General features: G+C 35.2%; 1 non-coding gene across 1 annotated transcript; it reads right to left on the reverse strand.

The window, feature by feature from the left end:
- Positions 1-9,097: 9,097 nt before the first annotated feature.
- On the reverse strand, positions 9,098-9,261 carry LOC116153763 (U1 spliceosomal RNA). The gene has a single exon (XR_010377606.1). It is a non-coding gene; the product is annotated as a U1 spliceosomal RNA (small nuclear RNA).
- Positions 9,262-9,492: the final 231 nt, after the last annotated feature.

The raw sequence follows: 9,492 nt of genomic DNA on the forward strand, positions 1-9,492 counted from the left end.
TATTTTTAAGTTACTTTTAAACAACAAGTTCCCCCACCATCAGAGTTTTCCTTGCAACTTACTTATTAAAGAAACTATGTTCTCCTCTCTTTGAAGTTTCCCACTATTTAAAAAAATGTTTTACTTAAAAATAATTTTAGACTTACTAGAAAGTGGCAAAAGTAATGTAAGAAATTCCTGTATACTCTTCACCCAGATTCCCTGAATGTAAACATTTACACTAGCTTTATTACTGTTTCATTCTCTCTTGCTCTTTTTCTCTCCTTTTCTTTATATTTTTTGGAGACTTTTGAGAGTAAGTTGCAGTCATAATTCCTCTTTACTTAAAAATACATGAGTGTATACCCACACAACATGGGACAATAATCACATTCAAAAAATGATTATTGACACAGGCATAGAAAACAGATTTATGGTTACCAGGGAGGGAAGGGGGTGGGAAGGGACAAATTGGGAGTTCGAGATTTGCAGATACTAATATATATAAAATAGATGAACAACAAGTTTATACTGTATGGCAAAGGGAAGCATATTCAGTATCTTATAGTAACTTATGATGAAAAAGAATACGAATATGAATATATGTATGCTCATGTATGACTGAAGTATTGTGCTGTACACCAGAAATTGACACAACATTGTAAACTGATTATACTTCAATAAAAAAAGTGTATACAAAAATAAAAAATGTAATGACAGAAGAGTTGACTCAGGTATGCTAGCTATATAAATAAAGCCTGAATATACCTGCAAAAAAAAAAAAAGATCCTTGATACAACACTATTATCCAATTGATATAACTTATTCCAGTTTCACCAAGTGCTTCACAAATATTTTATTTGTAACAAGATCCAATCAAGGAGGCGACATTGTATTTAGTTGTCATGTCTCTTTAATCTCTTTTAATCTGAAACATGTTCTCAGACTACCTTTGTCTTTCAAGATCTTAGTACTTCTGAAAAGAACTGAACAGTAAGAAGAATTTTGAGAGTTTACCACACTTGCAAGCTAACAAGCTAACTTGCCACAGTTTCATGGGTTTGGACAGAAGATACAAGATTCCTGGGTCAGAGAAAAAGACTTTATTATCCACAACACAGCAAGCAGCAGAAACTTCACGTTTTTGTCAGTTTCTCATGTCCTCATGTGTTATGGGGCAGTGCAGAAGGACAAGGGTAAATATTTGTGTAAAAGCTGAGGAACCCCAAACTTAGGGAACTCAAATCTATTTAAATGGACTACAAGCAAATCTATCCTTTTTACCAAAGGGAAATATAGTATTTATTACATTGGACAGTAAATAAATCTTCCGTCTTAATCTTAAATGAGATACTGCCTCTGTCTTCCAAGGCTCTTTTTTACATGAACATCCTTTAAAAGATAGTCTACAATAAAAGACAGCTTGTACTTTGATAAATGTGCAGAACTCCAAGAGACACATGGAAATTTGTGTCCCCGAGATATCCACACCTCTCTTCTTGACTGTTTTTTGCTTTCAGCAAACCTCCGATGAGTATATTACTCTTGTTACCACTCTAATTATTATCTAGCCAACAGAGTTTGGCAACAAATCCATTCAATTTGTCTCTTACAGTGTTTAATTAAGGCTACCATCAACAGGATTCCAAGCATCAGGTGAGGCCAATCTGCAATATTGACCTCAACTATGCCTAACTATGCCTCCCGGAGTCCTGGACTGACCCAGCCAGCTGGACAAATCACCACAACCAGTCTACCTTATAAATTCAGATAGAATCTTCCTTACATTTTTATATTGACTTTTCCACTTGGTTCAAGGCATTAAATGAGGTACAACAGGATGTATTAACAAGTACACACATCCTGCCTGCAAAAAAAGGAAATCTAGTTTCATTCTCTCATCCATAGCAACCTTGGCCAGTGAGTTGAAGCTGACCTGAATGCCATTCAGGGCTGAGATGGTTTCACTGATGACTTCATTTAAAATCAGGAACAGATTTCATATCATCTTTTCTAATTGGATGACTCCCACTGTAGGAAAAATTCCACAAAAAAGTGTTCATAAATAAAAGTTCTACTTAAATGTAGATATAAAACATTTAAAAAATCAGTTTATTCTACTAGTCTTTGTATGTGAACATGATTTTGCTTCTATCCAGCATGAAAATTATACATTTTTGCAAATGTGCTCACATTTTACTTGTATATAATTAACCCACAAAGGGGTTTTCTAGTTCTTCTCACATTATGGGCTTGATGAATAGGACAACTCTCACAGTAATATTGAGTAAATGAAAACAGGAAAAATGCCAAACATATCTACTCCTTCTAGCGTTCTCATTTTGTAAGGTTAGTATACCGATCTTTGGTATTGCCAGAGGTAACTTGGGAAACCCCAAAGATAAGTTGAGTATAAAAGATATGTAATTATTGTGGTTTGGGAGCTTCAAATTTGAAAAAGGTAATATCAAAAGTAATTGTAAAAGCAGAAAAAACATGGGTATAAGTCATAGATACATAAGACCAAGTTTGAGGTAACATTTAAGATAAACACATTTTATTTAAAATAAACACTTGATTACATTCCACCAAGTAACAAAGAATTTAAAGATCTCTAGCTTTTTCTGAAATGACTTGTTAAAATATTATTCAGGAGCATGCAAAAAAGTCATGAATATTTAATAAGCTCTTATGATATAAAGAATGTTTATTATCCAGGCAAAATATACAGAAGATACAGACTGAAAAAAAAAACACACAACTATTTTACTGAAAAGTAAACCAAATTCTAGTTTTACCCATATTTTTAATAATTGATGTGACATTTTTTCCCTCTGTATTAGCAAGCCAGCTCTACATTTTAGGAACAAAGTCATAAACACAGAACCAACTTTGCAAAATTTTATGCATTGTAATACTTCTTTTAAACTCATTATTTGCAAGTATTTTAAATCAAGGTGAATACACATCACTACCCTTAAAATCTTTTACAACTTAACTGATTTTTATTATCATTTTTTTACCTACTGCCACAAATGAGCAACTTTGACACAATTAAATTCTTTTCCTCAATAACATATCCATTTTATTTTCATTCATCTATTTTTTTTGCAACCATTGTAAGGAGCACAGTTCTATCCAGACATAACAGCTTCAACTTTTAAACAAAGTAATTAACTTCTGTTTCCCTGCAGCACAGAAAAAGCTGGGAGGCAGGTCAATGGCCACTCTGTCATATTCAAGCCCTCAACTGATCAGAGCAACAGAAATCCAGAGAAGACTATTTGCAACTCATGATCATACATTAGATATTGCATTCAGTCATGCACATTTGGTTTACATTTCTTAAAGTGGCAAATAAAAATGTATATAGAAATAAGACCCAATGTGGTCCACCCATCCTTTCCAAACTTACCTGCTAGCCACTTTATCACGTATAAAAAAGGAGGAAAATGTGTATGTGTATTCAAACTATGTGAGTAACCCAGTGTTTCTTCCAGAAAATTGACAGAAATTTTTTACTGAGATAGTGCAAAGGAATTGAGCAAATCATTGTGATATACAGCACTATAAGAATCATCCACTTATATAAACCACCACTTATCATTTGATTGTTTGAAACTATAATTATTACACTTATCACTTTTATACATATTAGAAACAATACAAGCTAATAACTTACAGTGCATTTTAATTAGCGTAAATTAATTCTCAATTATTCAATAAACCCAAATCTTGAAAAAAAATTTAACTATTATAAGACATATGTAAGTTTAAAAATCAGTATTTGTTCAAAGATTTACTGCAAGTAGAAATATTACTAAAATTTCCTTCCTGATTTTATATGCCAATTAAAAAAATACTTCTAATTTTGCTTAAAATACTGAAATTATTTTCATCCCCAGCCCTATTCTGTGAACCTGACATATCAACTGTAGTCCATTGTGTCTCAACTTGGGTCAAAGGAAATCAACACTGTAATTGCAAAAAAAAAAAAAAAAAATGACAGAACCAACAAATAAATTCAATAGTTTATTTTTAAAACTAATTAAAACAAATGAACTAATATACAAACTACTAATTTATTCAAGAAACTAAATTAGTCCCATTAAAAAAAGTATGCTATGGCAGGTGGTTTCCAAGGTAAATGCTATCAAACTTTAAGGAAGAGAGAACTCCAAAGTCCTTTACCCTCTTTAATAGAACAGTTTTATTGAAGTAAAAGGGACATACAATAAACTGCAAGTATTTTAGGTCTGCAGTTTGTTCAGTGTTGATATGTATATATCATATATATGTGCATATATGACATAGATGCATGTATACATTGTGAAGCCATCACCACCATCAAGATAGCCATTACCCCTTAAAATGTCCTTACACCCTTGGTAATCCAGCTTTCCTGCTGCTCCTGCCATTCTTAGGCAACCACTGATCTGCTGTCTGTCATTAGAGATTGGTTAGCAATTTCCAAAACTTTATATAAATGAAATAGTATAAAGCATACACTTTTTGTTTGGTTTCTTTCACTCAGCATAATTATTTTTGAATGTGTCCATCCTGTTGCATGTATTAATAGTTCATCTCCTTGTACAATAGTACATCATTGAATTGGCATACCATAATTCATTTATCCATCTATTGATGGCCATTTGTATTGTTTGGCTGTTACAGATAAAGCTTCTATGAAAATATAGCTTTTATGGATTTTTGCTTTCATTTCTCTTGGGTAGATATTTAAGACTGAATGAGTAAGAAACTCTCAAACTGTTTTCCTGAATTACAGTTGTTGCACACCCATCAGCAGAGGGTGAGAGTGCCAGTTCTTCCTCGTCCTTATCCACGTCCTCGTCAGTACTAAGTGTGATCAGACTTCTCAATTTCTAATGAGCCTATGAGAATCATAACTCATTGTGATTTTACTTTTTTTAGAAAATTACATAAAATTTTATTACCTATTTCCCTGACATACTTCTCTTTTTGAGATGTACAATGTGATGATTTAATATATGTATAAATTGTGAGACGATTACTACAATCAAGTTAATTAACACATCCATCACCTCTCATAGTTATAATTTTGTGTGCATATAGTAAGAACCATTGAGAGCTACTCAACAAATTTCAAGTACACAATACGTTATTATTAACTATAGTCATCATGCTGTAACTCAGTTTTACTTTGCATTCCCCGTGATGTTGAGAATCTTTTCATGTGCTTATTTGCTATCTTGTGTCTTCTTTGAAGAAATATCTGTTCAATCATTTTGCTCATTTTTAGATTGGGTTGGTTGTTTCATTATTACTGAGTTTTGAGAGGTATACATATATTTGAATAAAAGTTCATCAGATACATGATCATCAAGTACTTTCTTCCTGTCTGTAGCTTATCTTTTCATTCTCTTAGCAGTCTTTCCAAGACAGAAGTTCTTCATTTTTTGAAAGTGTAATTTATCTTTTCTTTTTCTTCATGGATTGTGCTTTTGTGTTGTATTTTAAAAATCTTTTGCAAAAATAAGGTAACAAAAGATTTCCCCCATGTTTCTTTTTAGAAATTTTATATAATTAGTGTTTGAATTTAGACCTATAATAAATTTTGAGTTAATTCTTATATATGGTGTGATTTACTGATCAATTTTTTTCTTTTTTTCCTCCTTTTTTTTGTACAAGGATATCTAATTGTTCAAGCACAGTTTTTAAAAATCATCCTTCTTTCTTCCCTTTGTGCCGTTGTTGAAAAACCAATTGACCATATATATGTGAGTCCATTTCTGGGCTCTATTCTGTTATGTTGTTCTATTTCTTTATCTTGATGCCAATTCCACAGTGTCTTCACTACTGTAGTTTTATAATTTCACTTAAAGTCAGGAGGAGAAGTCTTCCAACTTAGTCATTCTTTTTCCAAGTCCATTTGGCCTTTTTCAATTTGTGCTTCAACCTTTAAGATATACAGGAATTGGTGGGGAAGGTATATCTCAAGTGGTAGAGCTCATGCTTAGCATACATGAGGTCCTGGGTTCAATCTCCAGTGTCTCCTCTAAAAATAAATGAACCTAATTACCTCCCCCCCACCAAAAAAATAATTGAAAGGAATGGAAAGGAAGTATAGGAGACATTATTATTTTCCAGCTTCCTTCCATGGTCCTCATGTTACCATTTCTGTCCTCTCTCAAGGTTCTGAACTTAAGTTTGACACTTTAGGAATACGATCTCTTGTTTCCTCTGGGGAAAAATGCCCCAACTCTTTCTCATCATCACTGGGCTTGCCTTCCCTGGTCTTGACCTTTAAATATTGACTCCATGCATGATTTATCCCCAACCTGTATCCTCTTATTTTTCTCATTAGTTGTCTAAGTCCTGCTATGGTCTATATTCTATGAAGCTCACATCCCTACACATCTTTATTATTTTAAGCTTTCTTTCAATGAAATTATCTGAAATATTATTTTAAAGTTGTATTTGGACCATATACCAATCTTGTGTTTGTCAGCTTTGCATTGGTTTCTTCATATAATTTTCTAAGTCCTCTTTCTTCCTGGAAACTTGCTTGCCCTAAACACATTCTACAAAGGAATCAGTGGCTTTATGATTAAAGTTGAAATGGCTTCAGCTCTCCCCAGAATATTCTAAACATACACATTTCATCTCACTGCAATATCTAATATCTTCTCACATGCTCCGTTACTTACTTCAAGGTCTCTGTGATGTCTTGATGTATGCTTATATTATTATCCCTCCCTGCCTGTGCTCCCCATTTGCACTGCCTAAAACCTGTATTCCTAGCCCAGAAAAGAGACACACCTACTCCCTACCAGAGAGGAGAGGCAGCAGCTTTCATCAGGCTGAGAATTAATTACTCCTGAGTATGACTGGTGCCCAGTGATGGATTCAGGAGTGAATGACTGCCATAAACTGTTACAATTAAATGATATTTCCAGGAGCTGTTCTGAGGCACGTGACGATTACAACTGAATACTTAGTCTTTTAAAAATCTACCTAAGGTCTGGTGCAGCAGTTCGTACTTTAAGAGGAGATTTCTGTCTGCAGGTCTGTGGATAAACTCAACTTCTCTGAAAATCGCTCCTCAGCACTTTGATGGGCAACAAGAAAGTTTAAAAAAAAAAAAAACTACTGTATCCTAGTCCATGAAAAGCAAGAAAAGTCTGAAAACTAAATACTCAAGGCTGGCACAAACAACAAAATGATAATGCTCTGGTCTGATCAGTGAACAAAATGATCTATGATGTTGTTTTCCTGCCCTTCTAACTAGAAAGGCAAAAACCTAATTTTTTTCAGGAAAACTGTTAGGTTCTGAAATGGACTTTTCTCCCAGTGGGTGGGAGTGGGGTAGAGGCTGGGGAGCAGAGGAGAGTAACTTGCTTGCTCTTTTATTCACATTCAGAATGTTTTTAATCATGTGACTTAGGGTTTATAACATAATGTCTTTTCACTTTTTCTTATCTAAAACCTAACTAACTCTGCTTTTAAAGGGCAGCATAAGAAATCTTGAAATGTTTTAATTCCCAGACTGCATTGCCTTTTACTGTTACTTTGAAGGACGAAGAGATCTCAGCTAGGAAGTACCTGGAGACTTCTGGACGATCCCTCAAGCAGAACAGGGTTTAATATATTACTCCTTTTACACACTATGTATGCTTCTGTGACATAAGAAAATATTGCCTTTGAGAGGTCACCTGTGCTGGCTGTTCACCCACACAGCTTTTCATTTGGGCAGCAGCGTTTCATGGTGTCTGAAACTGACAACCTGCTCTCCACTCTAAAGGGAGGGTTTTGAATATTTAGTGCCAAGCCTGCAGAACAGAAGAAAGAATAAGGAGTGTGAAAGGAGAGAACAGTGAACAGAGAGGCAACGCCATCTCCTTGTAGACCTGAGCCAGCATGTTCCGCATCATCAGCCCCTTGATTCTGTCCACTCCACACCTCTCACCTGTCCCCTCTTTATTTCCACAGCCATCACCTGTATTAAAATCTGCCATATATTCCACTTACACTGCTTCCCAATGAAGCCCAGCCTGTTCATGGAACTCCTGCCTCTGGAACCTTTGCAGGGCTTCCATTTACTTCCAATGTGAGTCTAGACCCTGACTTATTTTAATGCAAAGAAACCCTCTCTGCCATGTTCCTCTTACCCTCTCTATTCTTCAGTAAGACTAAGCGAGTTCAGACAACTAGTCGACCCATGACATGGGCTGCCTTTTGGCTTGGCCAATTCTGCAATGATTAATAGTGTCCCTTTAATTCTAAAAGTGACCCACCTTGGACAATAAATTATATGGTCGCTGTATGTATCATCTATACAAGATACTGAATTCTCCATGAACAGTTTTCTAAAAATAGTACCTTTCTCATCTAAACATCCACAGCAATTTATCTATGTGTTTTCTCATGCTATTCTTTCTGTATTCTTTTCTTTTTCCTCCTTTAGGTGTAACTTTTTTCTAATCTATAGCGACAGAGGAAGTGCTATGGTTTTCATGGACTATTTCTGTTCCCCCCAAACTCACATGTTGAAGCCCTGGCCCCCAATGTGACTGCATTTGGAGACCGGGCCATTTCAGAGTAACTAAGATGAATTACCTTAGAGGTCATAAGGGTAGGGCTCTGATACTACAGGACTAGTGCCCTTATAAGAAGAGACACCAGAGAGCTCTCTCTCTGCATTGTGTGAGGATACAGAAAGGAGAAGGTTATTTGCAAGCCAAGAAGAGGGCCTCACCAGAAGCTGACCATGCTGGCTCCCTGGTCTTGGACTTGTAGCCTCCAGAACTGTGAGAAACTAAATAAATGTTATTTAAGCCACCCAGCCTAGGGAGTTCTGTGATGGCAGCCCAAGTTGACCAAGGCAGTTGTCCAGATTAAATTCTTTGTGGGCAAGGATTTGTTCTCTATAAAGATGTTCACATAGTTAAAATATTAAGTACTTCTTTGGTCCTTGAGATAGTAGTAGCCCCCCCACACACACACACACACAATCAAACTGAAAGATTTTCAATTGGTTTTAATAAAATTGTTGTATATTAATAATTAACTTGGGTTAATTGGATTTGATCACTTGGCTTGCTGTCCTGATGAAAAGATGCCTTCTTTCCTCTTTTTTCAGGGGAGAGCATGAATGTAGTCCCCCAGTACCACAAATTATGCAGCTGAGTTTCCCACATTTGGGGACATTACAGGGGTCAGCACATCGGGAGTGCAACGGATAAGCCTCACCCTGGGAAAACCTCCTTCGTAATCATGGTGGCTCCCCTGCCAGGTGACCATGAGATGCCTTCTTTTTAAGGGAATAACAGCTGAAATGTATACCCTTATGTAGAAGTGTAACCCAAGAAATTGAAGGGAGTATAATTTTTTAAGAGTTAAATGTAAACAATATGTATTTGTGAGAATCAATTACAGGTATAAAAGAGAAACTTTTTTTTTTATCCCAACAGTTACCATTTTTTAAATTTTGAAGTTGTGAGCCTCTGAGGAAGGATACCACTAAAAGATTAG

This window comes from Camelus dromedarius, chromosome 23 (genome assembly GCF_036321535.1).
Source record: "Camelus dromedarius isolate mCamDro1 chromosome 23, mCamDro1.pat, whole genome shotgun sequence".
Lineage (NCBI taxonomy): Eukaryota > Metazoa > Chordata > Mammalia > Artiodactyla > Camelidae > Camelus > Camelus dromedarius.